This window comes from Saimiri boliviensis, chromosome 17, assembly GCF_048565385.1.
Source record: "Saimiri boliviensis isolate mSaiBol1 chromosome 17, mSaiBol1.pri, whole genome shotgun sequence".
Lineage (NCBI taxonomy): Eukaryota > Metazoa > Chordata > Mammalia > Primates > Cebidae > Saimiri > Saimiri boliviensis.
Genome location: NC_133465.1, coordinates 18,107,640 through 18,134,045, shown reverse-complemented (window position 1 = coordinate 18,134,045; position 26,406 = coordinate 18,107,640). Strand labels below are relative to the sequence as shown.

The window sequence follows — 26,406 nt, the reverse complement described above, 5'->3', positions numbered from 1 at the left end:
ATTTTTAGTAGAGACGGGGTATCTCCATGTTGGTCAGGCTGGTCTCAAACTCCCAACCTCAGGTGATCCTCCCACAGTGCTGGGATTACAGTCGTGAGCCACCGCGCCCGGCCAGAAATAACAATCTTCTTATTCCTATTCACACAATGAAGAGGACCCCAAAGTCACAAACACAGGAAGCCTTGAGATTAGTAAGGCACAGCCTGGCCTACTGCACCGAAGTCTGGAGAAGAACCAGTTGGACCTGCGAGAGGCATGGACGGCGCTTACCTGCTGGTTGAGGCTTGGGCTCCGCAGGCACTGGGAATCCAGAGAGGACGGACCTCCAGGGCCGGTGGCTCCAAACCCTGCCTGGCCCACAGTGCAAGAGGTGGAGACCTCCTGTTTAGCCTTAAGGACACAGAGGCAAAGGGATTGCTGTCCCTCCAGTGCTGCATGGCCACTGAGAGTCTAATAATCCAACTCTACACACGTTTAGTATGTACCTGCTGGGTGGCCACGTGTACGTGTGGTTGCAGGGAGGCTGTCCTTGCTTTCAATACAAGGTGAAGGGGATCGTTGTCAGGAATGAATATTATATCCTGGAAGAACGACAGGTCAGGTACTCTCCATACCTTCGGGCCAGTTCCCCAAGCCCCTGGGTCCCAGTCTCCTCACCCCTAAAATCACGTTTAGTTCAGAGTTATGGCAGAGCTTAAAGTGTATTCTAACTTCACATATGCGGCTCATCCCAAAAGGTCTTGTTGGCATGAGGACTCCCTGGGATCATAGGCCAGAGACAGGTTTATGGTAATGCTTCTCAAAACAAATTTGATATGAGGGCTATGTAATAATTTTCTGGGCAATGGGGGCACCCACCAAGCTTAGTCGGTGAATAGAAGACGTGAGTGGAGCAATCTGTTCAACTGGTGAGCCCATTCTGCTGTAGTCCACCGTCGTGGGCAGTACAGAGAGGCAAAGAGGTCCACATCCATGTAGGATAAGGGCAAGGTGGCCAGGGAAAGGATCAATGCTGACATTTCCAGGCACATTAGGAAGGCTGTGTGAAGGCAGATCCGTGGGGAGGGAGACCACAGAAGGAAGCGCTGTTGCGGGGAGCACAGTAGTAGAGAGCCCCAGCACAGCTCTCTGCAGCGAGAGCTGCCCGTGGTGCCCCAGAGAGCAAAGGAAAGGAGTGGGTTGCAGGGTTTTCTTCCTTCTAACCATGGACCTCTCCAGCTAAGGGAAAGTTCAGGAGTCCTGGTAGAGCATGGAGGAGAAAAAGGCCTGTTAGAATAGGGCCAGGTGTGCTTGAAGAGACTCTATGCCCTTGCAGTCATCTGGAGAAAGATGATATAGCAAGTAATAATAATAGTAATTACCACAACTACCGTGGAATAAAAGTAGATACAAGGAACAGAGCTATAGCCACGGTCTCACTTAATCCACAAAAAGAGGTCTAGAAGATGGATGTCAGGATTCTCACTTTACAGATGAGGAAACCAAGACTTAAATGGTTAAGGTACCAGACTAAGGGTTCACGCAGCTTGCCGACTTCAAGCCTGTGGTCTTAACCGACACTAAAGAGCCCTCGGGTCCCTACCAGTCCTGTGACTTTATGATTCAAAATGTTAAAGTGGGTTTGAATTTAGAATTCAAAAGGCAATCCAATATTCATCAATAATATCCCCATGGCAATCACACGTCATCTTTGCCCTCCCAGAATCTTTTATAAGTTAATTATGAGCCACAAGTATATCATTGTCAGAAAAATGAGGACACCTCTTAAAAGAAAAGCACTCAGAGGTATAAATAGATATGGCTAAAGAAAACAAATTGAAAACCTAGGAGGCATGAACCAGTATGGTGCATTGACAGTTTGCCCTAAAAATAGTTCATATAATTAGTGACAAAGAGTAAAGCTGACTTCATAATGTTGCAAGTGGATGTCAGAAAAATACTGCCTGTGCTGGTTTCATTAAAGCTGCAACTGCCACAACAAATGTGTGTCTGTTTATAACCTGATCTGTGAAAAGTCAGGAAAGACAGATGCTCCACTGATATGCGAGGAGAACATATTGTGGTGAAGGAGACATCTCCCTCGACACAAGGTAAGCGCTGAGGTCATTGCTTTCTCAGGTGGATTTATGCCGTTTCTCACAGGGGCTTGTCCGGTTCGTGGTTACCCAGTAGTCTGACTTCAGCCTCAACTTAGCCTCCTTGGAGTTACATGACTGGACAATTGCTTAACCTCCCTTCTTGCAGCTGTGCAACCTCACAGGACTGAATGGGCCTTTCTTGTAAAGCGCTTAGAGTAAGTATCTGTGCACAGCAAATAGAAATTCTTACTATTCAGATTTAGGGCTTCTTCCTTTGCCAATTAGCAAAACCCAGACAGACGGCAGCTAAGAGGAGTGATCCACATCAATTCCCTTTGATAGAAATGTAAGCCAAACATGTGAGCCGCACATGCTGCGTTCAGTTTTCTGGCAGCTACTTTTAAAAATAAGAAAACAGATCAGGTGAGGTGCCTTACGTCTATAATCTCAGCACTTTGGGATGCCAAGGCGGGCGGATCACTTGAGGTTAGCCTGGCCAACATAGTGAAACCCTGTCTCCACTAAAAATACAAAAACTAGTTGGGTGTGGTGGTGCACACCTGTAGTCCCAGCTACTTGGGAGGCTGAGACAGGAGAATGGCTTGAACCAGAAAGGTGGGGGTTCCCCGCAGTGAGCAGTGAGCCAAGATCAAGCCACTGCATTCCAGCCTGGGTGACAGAGCGAGACTCCATCTCCAAAAAAAAAAAAAAAAAAAAAAATAGGTGAAGCTAATTTTAATAATATATTTTATTTAACCCAATACATCCAAAATATTATAATTTCAACAATCAATATTAAAATTATTAACAGACGATTTTACTGTTTTTCCTACTGTCTTTGAAATTGGCTGTTTTACACTTATGATACATCTCAATTCCAACTAGTCACATTTCAACTGCTCAGTAGCCAAGTGTGGCCGGCAAGTACAGAACTGCATGGTGCAGAGAAATGGATTTGTATAAACACAGACGGCGCTCACATCAGAATGATGGAAATGGAGGAAAAAGGAAGTTGCACAATGGATAGAGTATGTTACCACTTATGCAAATGTTGAAACATGAAAAAATAACACTATTGTCCATGAATATGACAGGAATGTAAATATCTGAAAAAGAAACTGGAGGGTACCCCCCCGTCCCGCCGTGCATGGTATATAACAGGCACAGCAACTGTCTGTGAGATGTTTTATCTCCTGTATATAAGAGAACTTGGAGCAAATTGGATAAATATGAACAATTGCCAAGTATAGGGGTGGGTGCAAGGGGTTTGGCACATAGAATCCATGTTCTGCTCCTCTCTGGCTCTGTGATGTTGGGCAAGTTATTTAACCTCCCTGAGCCTCAGTTTCCTCATCTGCAAAATGGAATCATATAGTACCTTTCTAATGGGGCTGCTGAAACAGTTACAAGAGTGAACACATGTCAGGAGCTTCAAACAATGCCCGGCACATAGTAAGCATCTAAGTGTTAGCTACTACTGCTACTTATTTATTTATTTTTTTTCAAAAAACCCCCAAGTAATTCTTCCTTATGAAACAAGTTGCTACTACAATGACACATACAAAAACCAGACTGCACCCAGAATTAAACTTTCAGATGCTCAACGTGGACCCATATCGCAAATATCTATGAATATTCTTGTGACACAAGAATTCTGCTACGTGAAGCCCAAAAATAGTCATGTCTCCGTCAGACAAACACCATGGGTCTGGTGAAACCGATCATGTCATCGTGTGATGGAGGCTTTTTCATCAAAGCTATATTCTTACTTCTGATTCATCCTTTTATTTTCATAACCTGGAGCCTCAGGCAGGTGGAAAAAGCTACACAATACTTTGATTTTTGTGAGTTAAAAAAAAAACAAACAGGCAGCAATCATTGTTCTGGCCAAATGTAGTACAAAGTATACCAGGAATCAGCTCACTGAAGCCATGATTCACTGCGTAAACCTCAGACAAAAGCCCTTTGCTCGGGTCCACCCTGAGGATTGTCTTTCCTCTCTCTGAGCTCCACTTGATTTTTTCTTCTTTTTATTCTTTTCAGAATAAAATACTCCATTATGTCCATTTTCTCACCTCATTTCTTTTAGTGGTTTCATTTCTCAGAATCATTTGTCTTGGGGGCATTTCAGCATACAAATCCAACTGCGTATTTTTTCAGACTGAGAGAATTTTCTCCTTGAGTCCTTTGCTTTAGTCCTTCTGTTTGATCTTTCACCAGAACTTCACCAGCTGCCCTTCAATTACCAAACAGTTTTCAATATAATACAAATGAGAGGCAATCCATTCCAGGAACTAGTTTATATAAACAATGGTTCATTATTGTTCTGACACCGTATTCTTTCCAATCTCTTTACTAACTAATTTTCATCCAAATTATTTATTAGCCAAGTTCTTTTTCTGTCTACCAGCTGCTCCCCAAAAGCCTCAATCTTAACCCCTTCTGTTAATCCTTTTTTAAAAAATACCCGTCTTCTCATGGTCATCTTTTTGTTTTTCTCACTCTTCATTCTCCCCCGCACCTGCCCTTTTTTTTGGAGACGGAGTTTCGCTCTTGTTGCCCAGGTTGGAGTGCAATGGCTCAGTCTCAGCTCACTGCAACCTCCACTTCCCCAGTTCAAGCAATTCTCCTGCCTCAGTCTCCCAAGTAGCTGGGATTACAGGCGTGTGCCACCACACCCAGCTATTTTTGTATTTTTAGTAGAGATGGGTTTCACCATGTTGGCCAGGCTGGTCTTGAACTCCTGGCCTCAAGTGAGCTGCCTGCCTCAGCCTCCCAAAGTGCTGGGATTACAGGTGTGAGCCACCGTGCCTGGCCAGAGTGGAAGCTTCTTGAGGCCTCACCAGAAGCAGATGCTGATGCTATACTTTCTTTACAACCTACAGAACCATAAAGCAAATACACCTTTTTTCTTAGCAGTTACCCAGCCTCAGGTGTTCCTTATAGCAACACATAATGGACTTATACAAGGTGGGATAAGTGATAAGTAGAAGCAAGAACAAGTCCATGACCTTGACCTCAGGAAGAAATCAAGAACCAAAGGGGATGGATGGCTTTCAGGGTGATGCTTCTAGCACGTGTGTGCTACCTTCCCGGTGTCTTAACTGGTTTTAAATCTGCAGTTGGTCAGGGACAGTGGCTCACACCTGTAATCCCAGTACTTTGGGAAGCCGAGGCGGGCGGATCACAAGGTCAGGAGTTTGAGACCAGCCTGGCCAACATGACAAAACCCTGTCTCTACTAAAAATACAGAGATTAGCTGGGTGTGGTTGTGTGCACCTGTAATTCCAGCTACTCCGGAGGCTGAGGCAGGAGAATTACTTGAACCCGGGAGGCGGAGGTGGCAGTGAGCCGAGATTGCGCCACTTCACTCCAGCCTGGGAGACACAGCGAGACTACATCTCAAAAAAAAGAAAGAGAGAGAGAGAGAGAGAGAGAGAGAGAGAGAGAGAGAAAGAGAAAAAAAGAAAGAAAGAAAGAAAAGAAAGAAAGAGAACAAAAAAGTCTGCAGCAAATTGCACATCATTGTGGTTTTTGTGCTTTGGAAAAATCCAGGGCTGGCAGTCATCAGAGGGCTCCAACCCAGCTTCAAGTAGGGGGTACTGAGCACGCGGGACTGTTCAGCCTCCGGTGAGCCATTGCTGGCTTACATAGGTCTTAATTTTTCCGGTGGCCTCGGTGACAGCTGGCAAGGGACACTGCTTATGTAATGGTCTTGCCGGAGATTGCTGCAACTGCAGGGAGAGAAAGAGAGTGGGCAGAGCCATACCCAGGCTAGGACACAGAGGAGCTTCCTGCACGGAAAATTCAGGGGCATCTATTAAAAGCTCCTTGGCAGCCAGGCTTATGACCCTGTAGTGATTACCAAGCCTCTAACTAGATGTCACTCCAGAAGCCAGGTGAGCAAAAAGCCAGCTGTGGGGCACGTGCTCCCAGGAGAGAGAGTGGTCTGTCTGCTCCACGTTGGCCCCAGGCCTGCAATAGAGAGTCAAGCTAAGTGTTGCAGCTTGAAAGTTTGGGTTTTCCGAAAATTCATGTGTTGAAATCCTAACTCCCAATATGATGGTATTAGGAGGTGGGGCCTTTAGGAGGTGATTAGGTCACAAGGGTGGAGCCCCCATGAATGGGATTAGTGCCTTTATCTAAGAGGCCCAAGGGAGCTGGTTCCCCCTTCTGCCTTGTGAGAATAGAGTGAGGGGACATCATATGTGAATCAGGCCCCCACCAGACACCACCAAATGTGTTGGCACCTTGAGCTTGGACTTCCCAGCATCTAGAACTGTGAGCACTATGTTTCTGCTGTTTATAAACCACCCAGTTTATGGTATTTTGTTAGAGCAGCCAGAATGGATGAAGACGCAAGTTTCGTAGGTGGAGCTTGGCTTTTGTCGTGTGAATCAGTGGAGATGGACTAAATATGCAGAGTTACCCTGGGAAACAGTGAGAGGAGGCCACAAGCCAGGCCTGACAAGCAGCCACAGGGCAGCTTCAGTCATTCCATCTTGGGCTGTGGAAAGCACTGGCCTGAATTGTGTCCCCTAAGGGACAGATCAGAGAACAGGCTCACATCTGCCAACGGCCAGCTCCGTGACCTTGGGTGAGTAATTCAACCACCTTGTACTTGAGGATCTCAGCAGTAAAACGGGGGTCATGCCACTCCCATCTCAGTGCTGTCCCGGGGATGGGAAGGTGCGTATGTGCAGATCAGGCAGATCAGGCCAGCACTTAAGGGGGCGATTCCCACTCACGTCCTCAGGGTGTTTTCTATTCTTTCTTATGTTTGTTGTTCACACATCTTGAGAGTTGCTCGTGTGCATGGTTCCCAAGTAGCCAGCAGTGCAGAAAACGCAATCAGCGATCAGCTGGAGTATGCAGAAGTCGTGTTGTTGCATCTTTTTTCCTGCACTGTTTGTGCTTCAGCTCTCACGCTGGTGTCAGATGCAGCCTGACTCACAAGCTCACCATCAGTGTTAACACTGCCTTCGTGATGAAAGATTAGGATATTAATAAATATTTATGGTACCCCCGCTCCATGTGAGCCCATGTTATTAGGTGCTGTGAGGATACGAAGGGTGTAAGGAATGGTGTTTGGCTCAGGAAGCTTTTAATCTTGCAGGCAAAACGAAACATTGCATGAGTGATAAGGCTCACTGGCGTTAGCCAAGGATTCATTTCCCAGCTGAGACACCTGTTCACCCTCCATTCGTTCAGCCAAAGGCAGATGTCACTGAGTCTGGTCTGAATGATGTGGACCCTGTCAAGGAGCTCGGTCAGCTCAACCTCCTGCAGAAGAGGCGTAAGAAAGAGCAAATGTGTAAGGAAAGTAGCTCTTGGCCGGGCGTGGTGGCTCACACCTGGAATCCCAGCACTTTGGGAGGCCACGGCAGGTGGATCACCTGAGGTCAAGAGTTCAGGACCAGCCTGGCCAACATGGAGAAACCCCGTTTCTAGAAAAAATACAAAAATTAGCTGGGCATGGTGGCATGCACCTGTAATCCCAGCTGCCCAAGAGGCTGAGGCAGGAGAATCACTTGAACCTGGGGGTTGGAGGTTGCAGTGAGCTGAGATTGCACCACTTCACTCCAGCTTGGGCAAAAGAGCAAAACTCCATCGCAAAAAAAAAAAAAAAAAAAACCAAGTTCTTAAAATGGCTTTAATTGGGGGATTGGAAGGAGACAATTGCAGGATTATCATCTGAGGAAAAGGGGGATTACACCAGATGGCAGGATGCAGGGGAAGCAGATCCCGGGATCGGCACGGCTCAATTTAAGAAGCTAAAACCACACAGATGACAAAGCAAAATCCTCCAAAAGCTCAAGTTTAGATCCAAACTGGTTCAATCTCCCCATGACAAAACCTCTAAAAAGTTAATCAAACACAGAGAGAATGCATATAAGTGAAGGAACTTATTTCATAACACTAAAGAAATCTATGGCCGGGCGCGGTGGCTCAAGCCTGTAATCCCAGCACTTTGGGAGGCCGAGGCGGGTGGATCATGAGGTCGAGAGATCGAGACCATCCTGGTCAACATGGTGAAACCCCGTCTCTACTAAAAATACAAAAAATTAGCTGGGCATGGTGGCGCATGCCTGTAATCCCAGCTACTCAGGAGGCTGAGGCAGGAGAATTGCCTGAACCCGGGAGGCGGAGGTTGCGGTGAGCCGAGATCGTGCCATTGCACTCCAGCCTGGGTAACAAGAGCGAAACTCTGTCTCAAAAAAAAAAAAAAAAAAAAAAAAAAAAAAAAAAAAAAAAAGAAATCTATGAGAAGAACTAATAAAACCAGAGAGAGGGGCTCAAACTTCAAGGTCCTATGTCCTCCCTCCTGAATGTCTTCTGGACACTCTGCATACAAGGAAAGGTCTCGCCGTTTCCAAAACCCTCCATGTGTCTGAAGCTGCATCTGGCCCTTCCGTCTGCCAACATCGCGCCCATCCGTCCTTCATTGTAATGGCCGGTGTTCAGCCATCATTCCCAAAGAATCAGCCATTCATGGGGGGCTGATAGGACCTAGCTGTGCTCCTGGAGATCCTGGAGTGGGAGGGGGCAGCTGGAAGAGATTTAAATGATCTGTAGTGCAATGGGGACATTTCTGGCAAAAAATATTTTTTTTTGGTCAAACATCATCCATTGCCTACTGCATTCCAGCTCTGAGATATGAAATGTCACCAGGTGGAACTAGTCATGATCATCACATTCTCCTTGGCCCGTGACTGGTCTAGAGATGGCCCTGGGACTCAATTTTGGCCATTCATATTTATTTTATTTTTTAAAATTAATTAATTTATTTTTAGACAGAGTCTCACTCCATCGCCCAGGCTGGAGTACAGTGGCTCAATCTCGGCTCACCGCAACCTCCACCTCCCAGGTTCAAGCGATTCTCCTGCCTCAGCCCCCCCAAGTAACTGGGATTGCAGGCACATGCCACCACACCTGGCTATTTTTTTTGTATTTTTAGTAGAGACTGGGCGTCACCATGTTGGCCAGGCTGATCTTAAACTCCTGGCCTCAAGCAATCCACCCACTTTGGCCCCCCAAAGCACTGAGATTACAGGTATGAGTCACTGCACCCAGCCTATCCTCTCTTACATTTTAAATGTATATGTGTGTTTTGAAGATAAATTTGAGTTCGTTTTGTTTAGTAATCTGCTTTTTTTCTCCTAATAATTTGCTGTGCCTGACTTCCCATGTAAGCTAATATTTATTTACGACATGATTATCAACAAAACAATGCATTAAAAACTAAGCCAAAGGGGAAAAAAACCCCAGAAAATTCCTATAAGAAGGCAATAATGGGTTAGAATTTTGCAGAATTTCAAGAATCATACAGATGGCAGGTAGCTTTTGGGGACCATTTTTATTGAAATGAAGCAATTTTTACTTCCTCCAGGATTCATAGTTGTTGAGCTGTCCTGGAATCTCAAGATATCCCTGGAATTTTTTAAAGGGGGAATTATTTATTATTAATAAACAATTACTTCATTAATATTAATTAATATCCTATTGTTTCCTCCTTCCTGCCAAAGGAAAATGTATTAGATCTTTTCTTTTTGTAAATATTTTTGTTTTGTTTTTACTTTTTTTATATTTAATTTATTTTTATTTTTATTTTATTTTAAGGTATTAGATCTTAAGAGTTAAATGTACCTACATATGCAACCATGCATACACATGTGCTCTCCATCAGCGCTGCTGCTGGGTGAGAACATCAAGGGCGGTAAGCCAAGAAACAGGCTCCACGCTGCCGGTGGGTGGGGAAGGAGCCTGCGTAGAAAGAAGGCACCAGCCCTTGACAATCTTTTTGTTTTGTTTTGTTTTGAGACAAAGTCTTGCCCTGTCACCCAGGCTGGAGTGCAGTGGCACAATCTCGGCTCACTGCCATCTCCACCTCCCAGGTTTCAAGTGATACTTCCGCCTAAGCTTCCCGAGTAGCTGGAGTTGCAGGCACGTGCCACCACTCCTGGCTAATTTTTTGTATCTTTAGCAAAGACAGGGTTTCACCATGTTGGCCAGGCTGGTCTCGAACTCCTGATCTCATGATCAGCCCAATACAGGTGTGAGCCACTGCGCCCGGCCAACAATCTTGCCGTCTGGTCGCGCAGTCTGAGGACTGCTGCCGTGGTTGAGTATTAAACAGACCCATCTTTGCTTTCATACTCTTTTCTCTACCATTGCTTCATCAAAGTCTAAACAACTGGTAGACGATGCAGTATTTACGTTAAGGAGGCACGGGGAGGGGATCTAGCCCCCCTGCTGCCCTCTCCTCATTACGTGTGTGTTTATTTTCCTGGATGGGCACCATTATGAAGCCCCTGTTGGCAAGCAGCAAAACTGAAGCCACCTATTGAAGCAGGAGCTGCAAGAAACAAACCTCTCCAACACCGAACTGAGGAGGGAAGAGGCTTTGTCTTTGGCTCAGCTCATTCACTGAGGTCCCCAAGAAGCAGCTTCTCTCCCCTTTTACAGGCTTACAACGCTAAAGGGGGAAACTGAGGTGAAACTATGTCATTGTCCATTTGCTGGACGTGCGACCTTACAATCTTTTGGCTTCATTGATTTGCTAATTCATATGCAGCGTGAGGGGAGTGGCAGGGGAGGGGCTTACAGAGACAAGACAAAGGCAGTAAACTACTGGTTGGCGGGGGTGTTTTCAGGAGGGAGCCTGGGCGGTGCAGACGTGGGGGCGGGACCCAGAGCCGGGCTCGAGCCGGGCTCCAGTCGGTAGGGATAACATTCATTTGCAACTCTTTCAAGGCTTACAGACAGCAGAAACGCTGGGAACAGGAAAGGGAGTCATGTTCCCAGCTCTTTGGGTTGTTTTTTTCTTTTTCTTTTTCACCCTCCTTCCCATCTGGAGGGGAGGGGAGGGAGGAGGTGGAGACTGGGAAACAGAAAGAGGCGAGGGGGTCCCTTCTCACTATCATAGGCTCAGCAGGTCCCTAAAGACTTGAGAAGGACCTTGTCACATCCTCATCATCACCTAAAACAGAAATGTAAATACAGCTCCCACCAGGTGAGTTTACCGTCCAAATACATGACCACACGTGAGAAAGGGAAAATTAGAAATTACATCCAAGGACAGAATTGGGTTTTATTTTCTGGAATTGAAAAAAACAAGTCATTGGAACTCCCAAATAGTTCTCCAAGAGGTTGGTTACCAGGGTTACCAGATACAACTCTCAGTTTTGAGATGTGAAAATGAGGTCTAGCTGGCAAACCAAGGGTAGGCGGAAGAGAGAGAGAGAGACAGAGACACACAGAGAGATTTATTATGGGCAAGAGAGAATTTGTTTCACCTGGTACCCCTGACCACCAAGACAGAGGCTCGGCAGGACGCTGACTTTTGGAGGCAACACCTATTCCTGTCCGCTTGGGAATACCGCTCGAATTCATTTTTGGGTTAACTGAAAAACCACTCGTTTCAAGTGAAGCCCAGAGCAAGAACACAGCCTAAAGCAAAACCAGACCGCGATGGAAGCAGCTCTTACTACTCAGGTTGTAGAACCCTGGTCTGAGAGTTTTAGAGAGATCATGGCAGACAAGGCGGCTGTGTGGATGTCTGGAAAGTGCAAATAGGAGAGAGGCGACAGAGGCCCGCGACACGAGGCCCAGCACGTCCAGCAGGTAACCACTTCTGATGTTTTACTGGGCCCTGGGAGAGACTAAGCACCTGGCCATGGGGCATGAAGTGACTGTGACCAAAGATGACCTTCATGAGCTGGGTACTAAGTTCAGGTGAGTGTAGAACAGTTGATCAAATATTTGGGAACTGGTACATTTGAGTTTGGGACTGCCCCGTGGGACAGACAGACCAGTCTCTCTCTCTCTCTCTTTTTTTTTTTTTTTTTTTTTTTTTTGAGACAGACTCTTGCTCTGTTGCCCAGGCTGGAGTGCAGTGGCATGATCTCGACCTCCGCCTCCCGGGTTCAAGTGATTCTTCTGCCTTGGCTTCCCAAAGTGCTGGGATTACAGGCATGAGCCACTGCGCCCGGCCAAGACAGACCAATCTCTGAGCAACTCAGAGAGCTTCAGTAAATTCATGAATAGGTGACCCGGAATCCGACGTCATCCAACTCTATTGCACCAGTATCCCGACCCTAACACACACCTCTGGCCTCACGGTGGGGAGGAGGAGCTCCTTAGATCCACTGACAAAAAAAGACCTCCGCAAGCTAGTTCACAGCTGGGCACTCTGTTGGCGCTGGCTGGAAATGGGCTGTTGCTCACTACAGCCCCATTCAGCAGTGACCAGGAAGGACGGTGGTCAAGGGAAGTCCTTTGGGTGGGTAGAGTTGGGAGCACTAAGCCTGGCTGTCATCTCACTGTGGAGGGCGTGTCCTGAGATGTGGATAGGCCTGGATTCTGGAGCAGTAGCACCTGGCTTGCCTGGCTGATGAGGGCCTCGAGGGTGGTGTTTCCAGAATTAGCAAATAAAATTATCGGACACCCAGTTAAATTTTTCAATAAACAAATGATTTTCTGTTCTTTTCTTTTTTTTTTTATTAGATGGAGCCTCACTATGTCTCCCAGGCTGGAGTGCAGTGGCGCGATCTCAGCCCACTGCAACCTCTACCTGGCAGGTTCCAGTGATTCTCCTACTTCAGCCTCCTGAGTAGCTGGGATTACAGGCATGCGCCACCACGCCCAGCTAATTTTTGTATTTTGGGGAGAGATGACATTTCACCATGTTAGTCAGGCTGGTTTCGAGCTCCTGACCTCGTGATCCGCCCGCCTCAGCCTCCCAAAGTGCGGGGATTATAGGCATGAGTCACCGTGCCCAGCCACAAATGATATTTTTAGTATAAATATGTCCCAAATAGTGTATGAGACACAGTTTTACTTAAAAACAAGTATTGCTTATCTGAAATTCAGATTCTACTAGTGTCCCATGGTTTATCTGGCAAACTTACTCGAGGGAGCGACAGGCTGTCCAGTGTTCACCAGACAATCTGCTTTATGAACCCATCTGAGGGAGTAATCCTGGAAGGCCGCAGACAGGAGCTCTGGGAAAGAGGCATGGAGCTGTACCTACGGAGTGGGCATATGGAGTGTGGATCTTTCTGTCTGACATCATGCCCTTCAGAATGTCCTCTGCAGGGAGGCACGGAGCAGCAGGCAGACAGGACGGCTTGTCCTGTGGATGCCAGCCAGGCTCTCACCTCCACCTCCCTAGGGATGACAGTAGCCTATGTTTAGAATAACCTTCTGAGGCTGGGCACGGTGGCTCCAGCCTGTAATCCCAGCACTTTGGGAAGCCGAGGCGGGTGGATCACGAGGTCAAGAGATCGAGACCATCCTCGTCAACATGGTGAAACCCCGTCTCTACTAAAAATACAAAAAATTAGCTGGGCATGGTGGTGCGTGCCTGTAATCCCAGCTACTCAGGAGGCTGAGGCAGGAGAATTGCCTGAACCCAGGAGGCGGAAGTTGCGGTGAGCCGAGATTGCGCCATTGCACTCTAGCCTGGGTAACGAGAGCGAAACTCTGTCTCAAAAAAAAAAAAAAGAAAGAAAGAAAGAAAAGAATAACCTTCTGATAGGTAGACATGCTATACATGGCCTCAACAGCATGAGATCCCTCTCACCCAAGCCAGTTTAGCTGTAGCCACTGACGAATGCATATATGTTCAGTGGCAATCCATGGAATGGGAGAAATTTATGCTATGTGTTTTTTTAACCACAATAAAATAAAGTGCTGGGCACCATGGCTCACGCCTGTAATCCCAGCACTCTGGGAGGCCAAAGCGGGCAGATCACAAGGTCGAGACTGAGACTATCCTGGCCAATATGGTGAAATGCTGTCTCTGCTAAAAATACAAAAATTAACTGGGCATGGGGGCATGCCTGTAATCCCAGCTACTCGGGAGGCTGAGGCAGGAGAATCACTTGATCCTGGGAGGTGGAGGTTGCAGGGAGCCGAGATCGCACAACTGCACTCCAGCCTGGCGACAGAGCAAGACTCTGTGTCAAAAAACAAAACAAAACAAAAAGTGATGCAGCTCCTTCCACTGGGCTCTCTTGGGACACTCTGTCTTGGAACCCAGCAGCCATGCTGTGAGGAGGCCCAGACTGACCCTCGCAGGAAATCATGTGGAGAGGCCCCAGTTGTGGGTTCCAGCCCCACCCAGCTGAGGTCCCAACAGCCACACAAAGGAGTTGAGGCCACAGCAAGTCACCCATGGCTGCAGAGGCTCCCCAGGAGGGGCACCAGCCATGGTGGGGCAGACAGACCAACCCCCTGTGCCTGTTTCCCTGCCAGACCCACAGAGCCCGTGAGCATCATCAAAGGATCGCTTTACACAGCTCAGTTTTGTGGTGGTTTGTTGCCAGCAATAATGGCTGGAGCTGGTGTCTTAGGAATCATTCCTCCCTAAGGTGGCTCTTCCCTAATTCTGTACAGGGTTTCCCGAAAGGGAATCTTCAGGGCAGCAGGAGCAGGTAATGGAAGACCTGCCTCATTCCCTCCTGCTTCTTTAGAAGTCATATGAAGGAGGCCAGGCATAGTGGCTCATGCCTGTAATCCCAACACTTTGGGAGGCCGAGGCAGGTGGATCACCTGAGGTCAGGAGTTTGAGACCAGCCTAGCCAACAGGGTGAAACCCCATCTCTGATAAAAAATACAAAACTTAGCCAGGCATGGTGGTGCGTGCCTGTAATCCCAGCTACTCAGGAGAGTGGGGTGGGAGAATCACTTGAACCTAGGAGACGGAGGTTGCAGTGAGCTGAGATCGTGCCACTGCACTCCAGCCTGGGCAACAGAGTGAGACTGTGTCTCAAAAAAAAAAAAAAAAAAAAAAAAAAATCATGAGACTCATTAAAAAAAAGAAGAAGTCATACAGAGGTCGGAGGTCGGCTTCTGGGGTACATTCCTCTGCATTGTCCCTGCACGGGTGCAAGATGCCATGGGGGCTGAGGGTGTCCCTGGGGCGGTTGCTGATAGGCCTGCACTTCCCTTTGACAATGCAGTCTTTGCCTGGGGGCATTCAGACTTGTCCCGGTGGGAAGGACAGCGCCAGCACTCTGCGGCTATTGCGGTCCTGAGTGGGTCCAGCTGGGTTCAGTATTTCTTCTCAGTCCACTTTCCAAGGGGTGAGGAGGCTCTGGCAGCGTTCCCTATTCAGAGGGATCTGGTAAAGGAGGAAGGGGGAGAGGCCAGGAGACGTCCAGGTGCCAGAAAGCACAGGTGCCGAAGCCGGGTGTCATCACTCGCTCACCCTTCAGTGGATGCTTCCCATGCCCCTGCGGGCCCTGCCAGGCCGAGGAAGGCAAGCAAGCAGCTCAGCACTCAGGACAGACGCATTAGCCGATAAGAACCAGAGCGTGGCCAGGTGTCTGTAACGGACACTTCATCCCTTTATCTTTTTTTTTCTGTACACTTTTTTTTTTTTAGGAGTTGGAGTCTCATTCCGTGGCCCAGGCTGGAGAGCAGTGATGCAATATAGCTCATAGCAGCTTCGAACTCCTGGACTCCAGTTATCCTCCCACCCCAGCCTCCCGAGTAGCTGGGATTACAGGCACGTGCTGCCACACCTGGCTCTATACCCTTTTAAAATTGTTGTTTTCAGTATTTCTAAAAAATTTTTTTCTGAAGTCTGATTTTCCAATGCATTTTTAATTGATTCTTTTGAATTTTCTAGATTGTCAATCACATCCGCAGCAATTGATGGGTCTGTCTCTTGCTTTTTAATCTTTTTTTTTTTTTTTTTTTTTTTTTTTTTTTTTTGAGACGGAGTTTTCGCTCTTGTTACCTAGGCTGGAGTGCAATGGCGCGATCTCGGCTCACCGCAACCTCCGCCTCCTGGGTTCAGGCAATTCTCCTGCCTCAGCCTCCTGAGTAGCTGGGATTACAGGCACGTGCCACCATGCCCAGCTAATTTTTTGTATTTTTAGTAGAGACGGTGTTTCACCATGTTGACCAGGATGGTCTCGATCTCTCGACCTCGTGATCCACCCGCCTCGGCCTCCCAAAGTGCTGGGATTACAAGCTTGAGCCACCGCGCCCGGCCTGCTTTTTAATCTTAATAGAACTTCTTTTCCTTGGTCTATCTGATTGGTGGGACGCCCTGAAGAAAAGTGAGTGAGAGCTTCATAGCTCGTGTCTTGTTCTGCACTCAGTGGGAATATGGTGAGTGCTTTACTATTAAATTTTATATTTGCTATTCGTCTTTGATAAAAACTAGAGGTTAAGGAAATTTTCATTCTACTTTTAGTGATTAACTTGTTCATGATTTTCCTAATGAACTTAATTCACCGGTCAAAGTTTAATTTCTGTTCAATAGAAATCGATAAATTTAATAAATGACCAAAATTTAATCTGGATTGTTTGCCTATGAACAAAATTCTCCATGAGACTGGACGGTGTCTGGTGAGTTTGCGGAGCAGGCAGAGGCTCCTCGGGGAAAGCCTGTTAGGGCCATCACCCCTGCTTCCTCCACGTAAAATCCGGTCACATAACCTGTTGAATGCCAGTCCCTTCATTAGTCAAAGGAAGAAGCTAGGTGGTGGCTGTGTTTCTCCAAGGCTTTAAAAGGGACAGCAAATGAGACGGTAATAAATGTTCAAGTTCAAAAATATGCAGTGGTAGAATTATGAGTGCTGTTTATTTATTTATTTTTTATTTTTAGGCAAGTCGAGTGCAGCAGTGGGAGTGGGGAAGGAGCAAAGAGATCTGTAACTGCTTGTGATCAATTAGTTGTAGACACTACTGCACCCAGACCAGACCCCTCCCTCCCTCCCTCCCTCCCCCCTCCCCCTTCCTCTTTCTTTCATGCTTGCTTTCTTCCTTCCTTTCTTTCTTCTTTCTCTCTTTCTTTCCCTCCCTCCCTCCTCCCTCCCTCTCACTTTCTTTCCTTCTTCCTTCCTTCCTTCCTTCCTTCTTTCCTTCTTTCTTTCTACAGGGCCTGGCTCTGTCACCCAGGCTGGAGTGCAGTGGCGTGATCATGGCTCACTGCAGCCTCCAACTCCTGCGCTCAAGTGATCCTCTGCCTCAGCCTCCCAAGTAGCTGGGACTACAGGCATGTACCACTATGCCTGGCTAATTAAAAAGTTTGTTTTCTTGTGTAGAGACAGGGTCTTGCTATGTTGCCCAGACTGGTTTTGAACTGGTCTCAAATGATCCTCCTGCTTAGGCTTCTCAAAGTGCTGAGAGGACAGGGATGAGCCACCATGCCTGATCTGTCTTTATTTTTAAAAGCTCTTTAGGGAGGCTGAAGCAGGAGGGTCATTTGAGCCTAGGAGTTGGAGGCTGTAGTGAGCTGTGATCACACCACTGCACTTCAGCCTGGGCAACAAGGTGAGAATGTCTCTTAAAAGAATTAAAAATTTGGCCAGGCACGGTGGCTCACACCTAAAACCCCAGGAGGCAGACGCTGTGGTGAGCTGAGATTGTGCCATTGCACTTTAGCCTGGGCAACAAGAGCGAAACTCCATCTCAAAAAATAAAATAAAATAAAATAAAAATAAAAAATTTTAAAAACGTTTCAAGAAAAAGCTCTTTAACATGGTTATTGTGGTCTGTTTCATAAAGGCATGTGTGTGCATGTGTGTGGACACATGGTATCTTTTAATCATGAAGGGTGCAATATGTCATTCTGTGTTCTGGCTGTATAAAAATTGAGAAAACTGGATTTCACAGTCTGAGTCTGGAGGATTACCAAGGGGTCAATATCCATGGCTGACCTTCTGTGGCCCAGCTGTGGGTTCTGCTTTTCCATGCTGTTTCTGAGGCTTAAGCAAACTGCCCTTTGACAGGAGGACAGAAGCCCTGCACACTGAGCTGTCATAGAACAAGACTCAACTGAAAAGTCCACTCCTTTCCGTTCACCGAAGTCCTTCCCTCTGGTTCAGCAACAAGCAGACAGGAAATGGCATAGGCCCTGCCTCCCTGCACAGACCCCTCATGAGCTGTGATGTACAGGACCGAGCACAGGGCAATAAAAATCTCATTCTGAAAACTGGGTCAAGCAGTATTTTTCCTAATCCTCTAGGTTCCTCTCACTGTGACGTCCGGCCAAGTGCCTGCAGATCCTGAAGCCAGACAAACTGGGTTCAAATCTCAGCTGCATCACTGATTAGCTGTGTGACCTGGGGACGTATATAACCTCCATTTCCTTGTGAGTAACTTGGGATGATAATAACCACATTTACCCGAAAGGGCTACCACCATAAACATTAACTGAATTAATCCATGAAAGGTGCTTAGCACTGTGCCTGTGAAACAGTAAATGCTCAGTAACTGTTAGCAGTGGTGATGATGATCATGGTGATGATGGTGATGGTGATGATGGTGAGGATGGTGATGGTGATAGTGACAGTGATGATGGTGATGGTGATGATGGTGTAGTGTCTACACTTCATTCTTTAGAATGAAAACCTTATGGAATGGAGAAGTCAACCCACATGATCTAAGTCAACCCTGACTGTCTCTGAGATAAAAGATAAAGCAGTCTGATGGGTCTCAAATCCAATCTTGTATGAATAAAACAAGCATCAGGAAACGTAGATGTCATCTTCTAAGCGGAACATTCTGAGGGTCTGGCAGCAGAAATCCATCAGTAAGTTTATAATCGACTATTGTAGAATCAGACTCCACTATGGCCAAAGTAAAAGACATCAGCAAATCTGGATCACCTTGCAACTTTCAAGATGCCGTGAAGATCTCCTTTATCCTGTTAAGGCTGAAGGAAGCCGTGATGGGGACAGGCACCACAGTCTGGAACCCCTCCCCTTCTATCACAGTGCCGACAAGGCAGGTGAGCTGGCTACTGGTAATCCCACACAGTTTACTTCATGCCAGCTTTCGCTTTCCATGAGGTCCAGGTAAACCAAGAATGCTATATAAACTTGGGTGGCATCTCCTGTATCTAATTCCATCATTTCGAAATACTTAGGGTGGGTGCCCATCCAGGCATCCTCCGGGGCCCACGAGGGAGCTCCACTGCCATTGCCAAAGCCACGAATGCTGCCCGGACCCTGGCGGGGGTGCTGCGGGGGGGGTCGGCTGGGAATGGCGGGGCTCCTCCATGCCTGCTGGTGTGGCGCTCCCCTGGTGCACACTTCGTTCTAAGACTATTCTTGCTGGTCCTGTTTAAGAAGTCCTGTTCTGAAGCAGGGTGCCAAGATGGCCAAGAGAAGCCAGCACCGGAATGCAGCTCCCAGCGAAGGAGAGAGATGCAGGGGGCTAGAGGGCTTGGCGATTCCAAACCAGGTGTCGAGAGGGTGAGAGCCGCCCAGGGGTGCAAATAAAGATGGGGGTGGTGGGGGCGTGTCCCCACCTGAAACGTGCAGCTGGCTGGGAGGGCCGGGGGACTTAACCACCTCAGTGCTCCGTTTGGGATCCTGTGCTTACCTCATCCCTCCTGCAACCCACGTCCATGAGAGCCCGGCCAGATGCTGGGGCGCCGTGAGTAGTCGATGCAAATCTGAGCAGTGGCTACCGTGGGGCACAGCAAGTCGTCACAGGGACCTGGGCAGGAGTTTGGACTAAAGCCAGCAGGACGGGACTGTCCCACAGAGGGAGGCAGAGTTGAAAGCAGGGAAACAGACCATAAGGCCTGGCAGGCCCCACCTCCACAGAACTGAAACTGAGCTTGGCAGCAATTACACCAGCTTGACCCCAACCAGGAAGATCCAGCTGGGGAAGGAGAGACGCCATTGGGAAAGGGGGGCCAATCTTACCTGCAAACAAACTCCAGAGAGGGACCCCCCAACCCGGCAACCTGACTGCACCCGAGAGACTCCAGCAGCGCCCTCTACAGGCCGAAAAATATACAGCTCCAACCTCAACAGAAAAAATCATCCACTCAGAGACTCCCGAAACCACCAACTTCAAAGATTAAAGGGAGATAAATCCACGAAGATGGGGGGGTGGGGTGGGGAACAGCACAAAAAGGATGAAAACATCAAAGAACAGAACACCTCTTCTCCTCCCAGGGATCACAGCTCCTCACCATCAAGGGAACAAAAAAAGAGAATGAATCTGACGAATTGACAGAAACAGGCTTCAGAAGGTGGGTAATAACAAACTTCTGAGTTAAAAGACCATGTTCTAACCCAATGCAAAGAAACTAAGAACTTTGAAAAAAGATTAGACGAAATGCTTACTAGAATAATCAGCTTAGAGAAGAACATAAATGACTTGGTGGAGCTGAAAAACACAGCACGAGAACTTGGAAAGGCATACACAAGATTCAACAGCCAAATCGATCAAGCAGAAGAAGGGATATCAGAGATAGAAGATCAAATCAATAAAATAAAACGAGAAGGCAAGTTTAGAGAAAAAAGAGTGAAAAAATGAACAAAGCCTCCAAGAACTATGGGATTATGTGAAAAAACCTAATCTACACTTGATCGATGTACCTGATTGTGACAGGGAGAATGAATCCAAGTTGGAAAACACTCTTCAAGATGTTATTCAAGAGAACTTTCCCAACCTAACAAGGCAGGCCAACATTCAAATCCAGGAAATACAGAGAACACCACAAAGATATTCCTCCAGAAGATAAAACCCCAAAGCACATAGTTGTCAGATTCACCAGGGTTGAAATGAAGGAAAAAATCCTAAGGGCAGCCAGAGAAAGGTCAAGTCACCCACAAAGGAAAGACTGTCAGACTCACAGCAGATCTCTTGGCAGAAACCCTGCAAGCTAGGAGGGAGTGGGGGCCGGTATTCAACATCCTTAAAGAAAAGAACTGTCAACCCAGAATTTCATATCTGGCCAAACTAAGCTTCACAAGTGAAGGAGAAATAAAATCCTTTATGGACAAGCAATTGCTGAGAGATTCTGTCACTACAAGACCTGCCTTACAAGAGCTACTGAAGGAAGTACTAAACAGGGAAAGGAACAACTAGTACCAGCCATTGCAAAAACATGCCAAATGGTAAAGAATAACAATGCAATGAAGGAGCCATGCCAATTAATGGGCAAAATTACCAGCCAGTAACAAAATGGCAGGATCAAATTCAAACCTAACAATATTAATGTCGAATGTAAATGGCCTAAATGCCCCAATGAAAAGACACAGACTGGCAAACTGTGTGCTGTATTCAGGAAACCCATCTCACATGAACTCAAAGGGATGGAAGAAGATTTACCAAGCAAATGGAGAGAAAAAAAAAAAAAAAAAAAAAGCAGGGGGGTTGCAATCCTAGTCTCTGATAAAATGGACTTTAAACCAACAAAGATCAAAAGAGACAAAGAAGGGCATTACATAATGGTCAAAGGATCAATGCAGCAAGAAGAGCTAGCTATCCTAAATATATACTCAGCCAATACAGGAGCACCCAGATACATAAAGCAAGTTCTTAATGACCTACAAAGAGACTGAGACTCCCACACAATAATAGTGGGAGACTTTAACACTCTACTGACAATATTAGACAGATCAATGAGACAGAAAGTCAACAAGGATATCCAGGACTTGAATGCAGATCTAGACCAAGCAGACTTAATAGACATTTACGGGACACTCCACCCTAAATCGACAGAATACACATTCTTCTCAGCACCACATCGTACTTACTCCAAAACTGACCATGCAGTTGGAAGTAAATCACTCCTCAGCAAATACAAAAGAACAGAAATCATAACAAATAGTCTTTCAGACCACAGCACAATCAAATTAGAACTCAGAATTAAGAAAAGCACTCAAAACCACACAATCCCATGGAAACTGAACAACTTGCTGCTGAATGACGAATGGGTAAACAATGAAATGAAGGCAGAAATAAAAATGTTCTTTGAAACCAACAAGAATGAAGCCATAACATACCAGATCCTGTGAGACACATTTAAAGCAGTGTCTAGAGGGAAATTTATAGCAATAAATGCCCACGTGAGAAACAAGGAAAGATCTAAAATCGACACCCTATCATCAAAATTGAGAGAGCTAGAGGAGCAAGATCAAAAAAACTAAACTGCAAGCAGAAGACAAGAAATAACTAAGATCAGAGCAGAACTGAAGGAGAAAGAGACACAAAAAGCCCTTCAAAAAAAATCAGTACATCCGGGAACCGGTTTTTTGAAAAGATCAACAAAATAGACTACTAGCTAGACTAATAAAAAAGAAAAGAGACAAGATTCGAATAGATGCAATAAAAAATGATCCAAGGGAGATCACCAGTGATTCCTGAGAAATACAAACTACCATCAGAGATGACCACAAACAGCTCTATGCATATAAACCAGTAAATCTGGAAGAAATGGATTAATTCCTGGACACCTGCACCCTCCCAAGACTAAGCCAAGAAGAAGTTGAAAACCCTGAATAGACCAATAACAAGGTCTGAAGTCGAGGCAGCAATCAATAGCCTACCGACCCAAAAACGTCCAGGACCAGATGGGTTCACAGCTCAATTCTACCAGACATACAAAGAGGAGCTGGTACCATTCCTCTTGAAACTATTCCAAACAATACAAAAAGAGGGAATCCTGCCTAACTCTTTCTATGAGACCAACATCATCCTGATACCAAAATCTGTCAGAGACACAACTAAAAAAGAAAACCACAGGCCGATATCCATGATGAACACTGATGCAAAAATCTTCAATAAAAATACCAGCCGCTTTGGGAGGCTGAGGCGGGTGGATCATGAGGTCAAGAGATCAAGACCATCCTGGTCGACATGGTGAAACCCCGTCTCTACTAAAAATACAAAAATTAGCTGGGAATGGTGGTGTGTGCCTGTAGTCCCAGCTACTCAGGAGGCTGAGGCAGGAGAATTGCTTGAACCCAGGAGGCGGAGGTTGCAGTGAGCCAAGATCATGCCATTGCACTCCAGCCTGGGTAGCAAGAGTGAAACTCCGTCTCAAAACAAAACAAAACCAAAACAAAAAACTGGCAAACCAAATCCAACAGCACATCAAAAAGCTTATCCACCACAATCAAGTAGGCTTCATCCCAGGGATGCAAGGCTGGTTCAACATACGCAAATCTATAAACGTAATTCACCACATAAACAGAACCAAAGACGAAAACCACATGATTATCTCAATAGATACAGAGAAGGCCTTCAACAAAAATTCAACAGCCCTTTATGCTAAAAACTCTCAATAAACTAGGTATCGACGGAACGTATCTCGAAACAATAAAAGCTATTTACAACAAACTCACAGCCAATATCATACTGAATGGACAAAAATTAGATGCATTCCTTTTAAAAACTGGCACTAGACAAGAATGCCCTCTCTCACCACTCCTATTCAATATAGTATTGGAAGTTCTAGCCAGAGCGATTAGGCAAGAAAAAGAAATAAAGGGCATTCAATTAGGAAAAGAAGAAGTCAGATTGTCCCTATTTGCAGATGACATGATTGTATATTTAGGACACCTCATCATCTCAACCCAAAACCTCCTTAAGCTGATAAGCAACTTCAGCAAAGTCTCAGGATACAAAATCAATGCGCAAAAATCACAAGCATTCCTTATACACCAATAACAGACAAACAGAGAGCCAAATCATGAGCAAACTCCCATTCACAATTGCTACAAAGAGAATAAAATACCTAGGAATACAACTAACAAAGGACATGAAGGATCTCTTCAAGGAGAACTACAAACCACTGCTCAAGGGAATAAGAGAGAGCACAAACAGATGGAAAAACATTCCATGCTCATGGTTAGGAAGAATCAATATTGTGAAAATGGCCATACTGCCCAAAATAATTTATAGATTCAATGCTATCCCCATCAAGCTACCATTGACCTTCTTTACAGAGCTGGGAAAAACCACTTTAAACTTCATATGGAACCAAAAGAGAGCCCACATAACCAAGACAATTCTAAGCAAAAAGAACAAAGCTGGAGGCATCATGCTACCTGACTTCAAACTGTATTACAAGGCTACAGTAATCAAAACATCATGGTACTGGTACCAAAACAGAGATATAGATCAGTGAAACAGAACAGAGGCTTCAGAAGCAACGCCACACATCTACAACCATCTGATCTTTGACAAACTGGACAAAAACAAGCAATGGGGAAAGGATTCCCTGTTTAATAAATGGTGTTGGGAAAACTGGCTAGCCATGTGCAGAAAGCTGAAATTGGACCCCTTCCTTATACAAAAATTAACTCCAGATGGATTAAAGATTTAAACATAAGGACTAACACCATAAAAACCCTAGAAGAAAACCCTAGGCAAAACCATTCAGGACACAGGCACAGGCAAGGACTTCATCACTAAAATACCAAAAGCATTGGCAACGAAAGCCAAAATAGACAAATGGGACCTAATTAAACTTAAGAGCTTCTGCACAGCAAAAGAAACAGTCATTAGAGTAAACCTGCAACCAACAGAATGGGAAAAAATTTTTGCAATCTGCCCATCTGACAAAGGGCTAATATCCAGAATCTACAAAGACTAAAGCAGATTTAAAAGAAACAAACAAACAACCCCATTCAAAAGTGAGGGAAAGATATGAACAGACACGTTTCAAAAGAGGACAAATATGCAGCCAACAGACATATGAAAAAACGCCCATCATTGGTCATTAGAGAAATGCAAATCAAAACCACATTGAGATACCATCTCACGCCAGTTAGAATGGCAATCATTAAAAAACAACAGATGCTGGAGAGGATGTGGAGAAATAGGAACACTTTTACACTGTTGGTGGGAGTGTCAATTAGTTCAACCATTGTGGAAGACAGTGTGGCGATTCCTCAGGGACCTAGAAATAGAAATTCCATTTGACCCAGCAATCCCATTACTTGGTATATACCCAAAGGATTATAAATCGTTCTATCATAAAGACACATGCACACGTATGTTCATAGTGGCACTGTTTACGATAGCAAACAGTGGAACAGACCTGGAACCAACCCAAATGCCCATCAATGATAGACTGGACAAGGAAAATGTGGCATATATACACCATGGAATACTGTGCAGCCATAAAAAATGACAGGTTTGTGCCCTTTGTAGAGACATGGATGAATCTGGAAACCATCATTCTCAGCAAACTGACACAAGAACAGAAAATCAAACACTGCATGTTCTTACTCATAGGCAGGTGATGAACAATGAGAACACATGGGCACAGGGAGGGGAACAACACTCACAGGGCTGGGTGGGGGGAGAGGAGAGGAGGGACAGCGGGGGTGGGTGGGGAGGATGGGGAGGGATAACACTGGGAGAAAAGCCTGATGTAGGCAATGGGGGTGGGGGATGGACGCAGCAAACCACCGTGGCATATATGTACCTATGCAAAAATCCTGCAGGATGCAGGATGTGCACATGTACCCCAGAGCCCAAATACAATTTAAAAAAAAAAGAAAAAGAAAAAAGGATTGTGAATATATTAAGAAAAAAAAAAAAAAAAAACACACAAGTCCTGCTCTCAGAGTTCAAGACCAGTCTGGCCCAGACGGTGGAACTCTCTCTACTGAAAATACAAAAATTAGCTGGGCGTGGTGGCGGGCACCAGTGATTCCAGCTACTCAGGAGGCTATGGCAGAGAATGGCTTGAACTTGGGAGGCGGAGGTTGCAGTGAGCCGAGATCAGGCCACTGCACCCCAGTCTGGGCAACTGAGCGAGACTCTGTCTCAAAAAATAAAAAAGAAATCCTGTTCTCTTCTCTGTTTCTGTTTCTCTCCACACTGTCCCTCCCAGGTGAGCCTCAGGAATGGAAGTGCTGGCGAGGAAAGCCGGAGGTGATAACAGGAGGGAGAGAGTCGATAGTGCATCCTCAGCGGCCCCCTCGGACGTGAGAGCAAATCTGCCCTGCTGGAGTGAGCGGCCTGTCTAAGCAGCGAGATCAAAGAACTAAGACAACGGACGTCCCTCTCTGCAAAAACCCTTCCTCAGTATCTAAATCCATTTTTTTTTTTTTCTGATAAAGTAGCTTAAAAAAATAGGCCTCAACCTAAATACATTTTAATGAGCTACTCATTGGACTTGGCCCGGTAGGGGTTTTACATTTGTTGTTCAAAGCTTACTTTGAACACAACAGTCAAGGTACCTTTGAAGACAGAATCCTCCAGGTTTTACCAGCCAGACTGACATCCTCAGAACTGGCTTCCTCGCTTCTCTCATAAGGCATATACGGGTGAGAAGGAAGCACAGAAAATTCTCTAAAAAATGTCGAGAGAGGCCGGGTGTGGTGGCTCATGCCTGTAATCTCAGCATAGGAGGCCTTGGGAGGCCGAGGCGGGCGGATCACCTGAGGTCGGGAGTTTGAGACCAACCTTACCAACATGGAGAAACCCCATCTCTACTAAAGATACAAAATTAGTGGGGCATGGTGGTGCCTGCCTGTAATCCCAGCTACTAGGGAGGCTGAGGCAGGAGAATCACTTGAACCTGAGAGGCAGAGGTTGCGGTGAGCCG

General features: G+C 46.1%; 1 long non-coding RNA gene and 1 pseudogene across 1 annotated transcript; one reads left to right on the top strand and one right to left on the bottom strand.

Annotated features, from left to right (window-relative positions):
• The first annotated feature begins 15,787 nt into the window (after positions 1-15,787).
• On the top strand, positions 15,788-26,137 carry LOC141581940 (uncharacterized). Its single transcript, XR_012514767.1, has 3 exons — positions 15,788-16,202; positions 18,064-18,189; positions 25,690-26,137. It is a non-coding gene; the product is annotated as an uncharacterized LOC141581940 (long non-coding RNA).
• On the bottom strand, positions 18,539-19,730 carry LOC104651632 (tRNA-splicing endonuclease subunit Sen15 pseudogene; annotated as a pseudogene).
• Positions 26,138-26,406: the final 269 nt, after the last annotated feature.